This window comes from Capsicum annuum, chromosome 5 (genome assembly GCF_002878395.1).
Source record: "Capsicum annuum cultivar UCD-10X-F1 chromosome 5, UCD10Xv1.1, whole genome shotgun sequence".
NCBI lineage: Eukaryota > Viridiplantae > Streptophyta > Magnoliopsida > Solanales > Solanaceae > Capsicum > Capsicum annuum.
Genome location: NC_061115.1, coordinates 186222967 through 186230983, shown reverse-complemented (window position 1 = coordinate 186230983; position 8017 = coordinate 186222967).

Below are 8017 nucleotides of genomic sequence, written 5' to 3'. Positions count from 1 at the left end.
ATCTAGTATCAATTTCCTCGGTCATCAAAATCGGTGTAAGTCTATTTTCTTGACATTTAACTTTAAATTCTCTAATTCTCGATCTACGATTATTTCCTTGAATAAAACCAACGGCAAGATGAGTTTTTTCAATATAAAGCTCAAAAAACTCAAGACTATCTTTTACAATTAAATTATATATATGACATGCACACTTAATATGAAAAATTTAAGGCAAGGGCGGAGATATCGTAAATTTTAATTTTTTTTTATAGCAGTCTTGTTGTTAGAAGCATTATCAAAAGCAATACATAAAATTTTATTTTCGATACCGTAATATCCGGCAATTTTAACAATAGAATCAGCAATAAATTGTCCAGTATGTTTACGATCTTCATCATATAAAAAAGCAAGAATACATTTTTGCATCACGAAATTACTATCCATCCAATGACAAGTAACGGTTAAATAATCATTTTTATTTACAGCACGATCAAGATCAGAAGTTAGGGACAATCTACATTGAATATTTTTTAACAATGTTGATAAACAAAAACAATATTGTGAAGGAAGTTTAAAAATATCAGACCGACAAGTAGTTCTTGGAATACCGTTAAACATAGGATTATAAATTGCTTGTATATAACGAATATATAACGAATAAAGGCATCAAAAGAAGGAAAACTAAAAGGTAAACAACCCACAGCTACCATTAGCTATTTCTTCCTGGTCCCTCAATTTCTTATACTCCTTCGCTACGTGGCCGATTGCTGGGTCCATTCTAGTTTGTGTTGGCCCACCAACATCCCCACCACCTTGTGCAATATTTAACTCTCTTTTGTGATCTTCAGCTATATGTCTCATTAACGTACCCGTACCCCCTTGCTTGCCTCCACTTCTATGCTTATATATTTATTGACAAATATTGCATTGCACCTCAATATCTGATATACGTTCAAAAAATTGTCATGCAACACTAGTTCTTTTACGAGGTCTTAGGGCACTGGGAGGACGAGGAGGGAGATTAACCGATTCAGATCTAACGTTAGCATCTTCTACTGCAGGTGTCTCAACAATATTTTCATTATCTTCGTCTAAATTAACCGCATCTACTTTATTTTCTTCTTCTATACCGTAATTTTTCTGAGCTTCTACATAATTCATATCATGAGCACCTACACCTATTTCTTCCTCAAAAGGTGTACCAAGCGGTACCGGAGGCGAAGGCACACGGTATATCTACTACTTGAACTACCTCTACCGCTAGTAATTCACTTTTTACTACCACTACCGCTTCCGGGATAAAATTTTTTAACACCTTTAGTAGCGAGGTTTCTTAATTTATCCATAATATAAATTAAATTAAACTAAAAATATTCAAAATACACAAATATAATAAAATTAAATATTAAACAATTAATACAATAAATAAAAATTAAACGTAAGAGATGGAACGACAATACCAAATTTTGGAAGTATCCGAAGGTTGCGACTTTAGAAACTTTCGCTCGTACTTTGTAAACGAAAAATTAAAAAATTAAAGTGAACACTTTAAGAAATCAAATATATTGAATATTTGAGAATTGAGAATTGAGATTTGAGAGAGAATGAGATTTGAGAGAGTGAAAAATTGTGTGAAAAATGATTTGAAGTTGTAGGATATTTATAGAATTTATTTTGGGATTAAAAAATATTTTTTAAAGTTAATTTTTTTTTTAATAAATGGGCCCAAACTAACCGTTTGCACCCAAAAGCGGCTATATAGCCATTGGGCCAACAGCTAGTTTGGCCCAAAATCCCAATTTTTTTTTTTAAAAAGGTATTCGGGCCAGTTAACCGGCGAGCCTGGACCAGGCTTGGTCCGAGCCGGGTTAGCCGGACCCATTTTAAAAAATAACCGGCCCGAGACCTTGAACCCTAAAGCCCTAGGGCTTACCGAGCCGGGTTAGTTACGAGGGTTAGATCGGATCGGGTCGGCCCGGCCCACCTGATTCCCTCATATATATTTTTTATTGAAATAATAATTAATACTTAGCTGGTATAAACACTATTTTCTTTTGAAAAGGAAACCTTTAATCTACAGATCTTGAAAAGGTAAACAAAGTACATGATTTTGTTATTGTCGCATCTATTATAAACATACTATGATATAATGACTTAAATTATTTTTCTTTTTAAAAGTCAAACGTTGAAAAAAGAATTTTAAGGTGATATTCTCGTAATTTATTTTATCATATTTGTTTGCACTAATTACATGTAGAGGAGCTGTGAAAAATTTTATGAATGAAAATAATATTCAATTGGCATTATTCACAGCATGTTTGAGTGCATCTGGAATGATCAATGTTGGTCTCATTTCACATATTATGTCATCGATTAGAGTAAAATTGTGGATCCAAGTTTCATCACATTAAAAGGGTACGATATCGGGTTAGAGTCCTGATGTATCACAACGATAAAATATTGAGTTGAAGTCTCGTAGATTTATGAATAAAACTGATCCCTTATATGAATAAAGACATTGAATTTGAATCTTTATGTACCATATTGATGATATAATGATTACTAACGCAAAATAATTTGTATTTAATTAATAATTGTGAGATATGTCCCATTAAATATGCTTCATTCTCTGAAATGAATCTGATAGCAGTGCATAATATGTTTGAAACAAGACAAGTGATTGAATATACGAATATTTACATGAAGGGACAATATGATAATAATCATCAAAAGTGATAATATGTACGAATATTTACATGAAGGGACAATATGATAATAATCATCAAAAGTGATAATATTTTTTTACATGCTTATTTAGAGAAAAATTCTCTACATTATATGTACAATTCAATTTGCTCTTGAATTAGCAGTATTTTAAAAGAGGTTATAAGCTATCATAATTTGATTGCTCAAGGAATGATTATATTCTATTCTTGAGAAATGAAAATTTTGATTATTATAGATATAGATGTATACACTGAGTGAATGTAACTGTATATAGATTCAAACGTGTTCTTAGTTATAAAGATATCACAATCCACCTCTAAAAAAGGTAAAATAATTGAAAGATTAAATATCTCCAAGTTACTATGGTATGAAACACGAATGTGAAAAGTTATCCAAGCATGGTGAGATCACATTCCATAATAAGCTAGGAGTTTATTGTTTATTGATACAAAATTCTTGTCATAATAAACAAGAAGTTTACTAAAGTAGAAAATACATGTCATGGTAAACTTGAAATTTACTAGTATAAGAGTTCATAAGTTTACACGAATGACTGCGACATCCCAAAGATATTCATATGAGTATTAAACATATATTGAAGAACAAGAAAACACATGAGTTTTCAAAAGTAATAGATTATTTGCTGAAATGAGAAATACATCGAATTGGTTCCTGAAGTACCGTATCTTAGTGCAATTGGTGCATTAATGTATATTGCAAATACTACAAGGCCTAATATAGCCTTTTCAGTTAATTTGATAGCAAGTTATAGTTCTGATCTCACTAGGAGACATTGGAATGAGATAAAAAAATATATTACGATACCTAAAAAGGACTATTGATATGAGTTTATTTTATTCTAAAGATTGTAGTTTTGATCTTATTGGTTATGCTGATGCTGGATATTTATTTGACCCGCATAAAATTCGATCTCAAATAGGCTATGTGTTTATATATAGGGGTACTATCATATCTTGGACATCTATAAAGCAGTCTATCGTAGCCACCTCATCTAACTATACTGAGATAATAATTATTCATGAAACAAGCCGAGAATGTGTGTGATTGAGGTTCGTGATACATCCCATTCAAAAAAAATATGGTTTAAAATGTAACAAAATGCCCACAATTTTATATGAAGATAATGCAGCATGTATGACACAACTTAAAGAAAGATTCATAAAAGGAGATAGAATAAAACATATTTCGCCAAAACTTTTCTATATACATGAGCTACAAAAGAATGGTGATATTAATGTGCAACAATTTCGTTCAAGTAATAATTTGGCTGATTTATTTACCAAGTCTCTTCCATCTGTAACTTTCAAGAAGATGGTGCACCAGATCAGGATGCAAAGATTCAAGGATGTTCACATTAGGGAGAGTTAATACGGGTTGTACTCTTTTTCCCTTATAAGATTTTGTCCCACTAAGTTTTCCTTATAAGGTGGTTTTTAATGAGACAGTCTATATGCGTATTATTAGAGATGTTTACTCTTTTTCCTTCGCTAGATTTTTTTCACTGAATTTTTTTCTAGTAAGGTTTTGATGAAAGACATTATCTATCAATTTGACACTCAAGCGGTGTGTTATAAATGTATTTACATTACAGTGAATGTATATCAAAATATATTGAGTATGTATCAAGATTTAGTAGATATCCATCAAGATATGGAATGCTTATCTATTGGAGAGAAATTAGGAGAAATTTTTCCTATAAATAAAGAGGTTTTATTCATTGTAAATCATCCCTAAAGATATTCTTCATTCCTCGAAAGAAATAAAGAAGTGTCGTCTTTTCTCTCTATTTATTCTTTTTCTTACTTTATATTTCTTAATATATCTTTAATTAAGTGGGACCTTATAAGTGGAAACAATAAGAATAAAAGTGAAATTGCGTCTTTAAATACTAACCAAATAAAGAAAAATGATATTCTTTTTAGAACGAACAAAAAAAAATACCGACAGATAAAATGAAACAGAGGGAATACATATTTAATGAATTTTATAAGATAAATAAAAATTATTAAGTTTGTAAACTTGTAAGCAGAATCAAGGGATAAGTTAAATTTGTTGTCTACAGATTCGGCTTTGATTCAGTAGCTTTGGTTTAAACTCTGTATTAACTTTAAGATTTATTGAATATGTACAAGTAATTTCCTTAGAACTTAGTTACTTAAAAAGATTATAATTCAAAATTCATAAGTTTCAAATCCTAACTCCACCGCCGATTGGATCTGCTCCAACCCTTTTGACTCATTATTTAGCTTATTTCGATCAAACTTATTTTGACCTAAGGATCTTTAGGTGGGTTAATGATCTATCAATTTGTCATGAGTGAAAATACAAACATATATACAAATACAAATACAAAAATTCTTTAGTTTCCTTTTTTATTACAACTATAATCGACAAAAGAGGAAGATAAAGAACGATAATTAAGAGAATTTAAGTTGAATAGTTTCAAAAAGCATAAATGCAGGTGAAATTTACTTTAGGGAAGCCTAAATGAACAATTAAGAAAAAGAATGCAAAACATTTGAGGATTCAAATTATATATGATAGTGTAATTTACCTAATTTTTATATTATCACTGAATTTTAATATGTAATGATATGTTAATTATTTTTATCAAGAATGTTCCAGTTATTAATAAATTCTGATTTTAGTTTTTGCCAAATATGACTAAACACATATAGCCATTAATCAATTGGAATGTACCCTTTTAATTCCTTTGCTCATAAATATTGAGAAATTTATTGTAACTACTAAATGCTTTACCACTTACTTATCTATATCTATAGTATTTTAAAAGTGTGAAAAAGTGATTTGAATTTTTTTTCTATTGTTAAAACAATTCGAAATAGACAAAATCATCTTTCTACTATTTTCTCAATTTATTATTTAAATATATTTATGATATTAACTCCAAAATATATGAAAAGAATTGTGATAAATTAGGACTTTTAACTCCAAAAATGTTTTCCTATTATACGTAAAAAAAAAAAAAGAGTCCTAATGACTCCTAAAATATATGGTAAGAGACATTAAAAGAATTAATACACGAAAAAAATTCTTTATATACTTGAGATGAAAAATAAGTTATCCATGGTCGTTCTCGAAAATTTATAAGTGCAATAATTTTTTTCAATTTGTTTTATATTATAGTTTTATTTTTTTAAAATAAAGTACGTAATGTATCAGTATTAATTGAAATACATTAATGATCTAACCTAGATAATCATCGGAAGAAGATTCATTGAAGGAAAGACAAATTGAACGTAAGCTTTTGTTAGATTATTGTACTTGTCGATTAAGCGTACGTTGTTACTCCATATAGTAATAGAGTTCTAATAGTAGTACAAGTATACCATATTTCTTCTATAAAAAGACCAAATACAAATATATTATTAATTTATGATTAAATATATAATGGATCATATATCAGCAGGACAAAAATTAAAATTTACTTAAAATCAAGGGACAAAAAACGCTATTATTCTTATCATTTAACTACTTGTTTTTCTAAAATATTTTCGAAAAAAAGATAAATCCTACCTTTCGAACACAACGGCAGTTCGGTGTACTAAAGTTCTCTCCATGCACGGAACCGAAGAAGGGTAGGACTACAAGGGTCTATTGTACGTAATCTTAACTTGTATTTTTGCCAGAGAGTGTTTCCATGGTTTGAACACGTGACCTCTTAATCACATGACAACAACTTTTAAACACACCCTAAGTTTTAAAAAGAATATTTGAAGAAATTACGGGAGAAGACAATAGCTTTAGGTAAAGTGCAGATATCAAGTGTTACCGGGACTTCATTCCAATTCCTGTCTAATAGTAGTATTTCTTGATATCGTATGTGTAGACGAAAAATTTTTCTAAGTCAAGAAAACAATAATCAAGATAGAAAAATTGAAGTAACAAAGTGTAATATTTTATTTCAATGTAGTAAGTGTTACAATTTCTAAAAATAATCCTCTGATTCTTCAAAGTAATATGAACTTGGACTTGAACTTAATTTGGATTCAAGGGCTTGAGTAGCTTGATTTTGAATCTTCGTCTTCAGACTTGAATTTGTATGTTAGTTCGTCGCAAATACTTGGATGGTTGCCACGAACGATGAATAAGTAACTTGATCTTGAACAAAATTTCCTTTGTTCTTGATCTTGAACTTGATCTTGATAGTTTGAAACTTATTACTTGTAGAGAAATTATGATTTTGATCCATGGGCTCTCTTCTTGCTTCTTGTTTCTCCCAAAATCCTCCCTTTGTGAGTTATGAGGACCTCTATTTATAGTTGGAGGGGCAAAGCAATTGTGTGATTTGATTGGTTGGTTTGAAATTGACTAATCACATTCTTTTGGTGAAAAGCTCTAATTTGATTGGTTAGAACATGTTACCTGCTTACATGGCATGATTTTAGTGGCTTATTTCATTTAACTTGGATTGCCACCTAATATTGACACATGTCATGCTTTTAGTGGCTCATTTCATTTAACTTGGATTGCCACATGCCATGCTTTTAGTGGCTTATTTCATTTAACATGGATTGCCATCTTATATTAAATTAACCTCATATATTTGAGATTAAATGATTAACCCAATTATATTAATCATATTATTTGAACTATTTTCTTAAATTTAGTATAGTCCAAACAAATATGTGAATTTAAATTTAATAAAATTTCAATACTCACAAATGCCCCCTACTTTAAGACTTGTCAAATTCAATTTTTTTTATTTTTTTCATTTTAAAAAATAAAAATAAAAAAATAAAAGTCGATGGACTGGACTTGAAGTACAATTAAGACAACAATATTTTTTTTGATTTCCTTGTACGTAGTAAATACTTGCTTATTTGGCTTCAAGTAGTCACAACATTTCACAAGAATATTTTTTTGAACTCCGTATTCGATCAAAGTATATCACTTAAAATGAAACAGAGGGAATAAATAAATAGCTGAGTCGAAAATTTTCACATGCAAAAATTTTATTAGCAGTGAAATGATAATTTACTACTTGTAAAGTGGGGTCCACATCTTTTTCTTTTACCATAATCTTTTAAGCTCTTGATAAGCTTTGAAAGATTTTTGATAGGAAATAAAATACTTTTTGTTCCTATTCAAAAAAAGATATTTGATTTATTATTATTATGTTTGAATTGAACTAGGATACTACTATCTATTGTAAACCTTTTTTTTTTTTTTTTTAGTTGCTAGACTTTTTGAAACTATTCAACAATTAGCTGAGACTTTTGACAACCAGCAACGTTGTAAGTTTCTTGAATGTCCTTCATATATA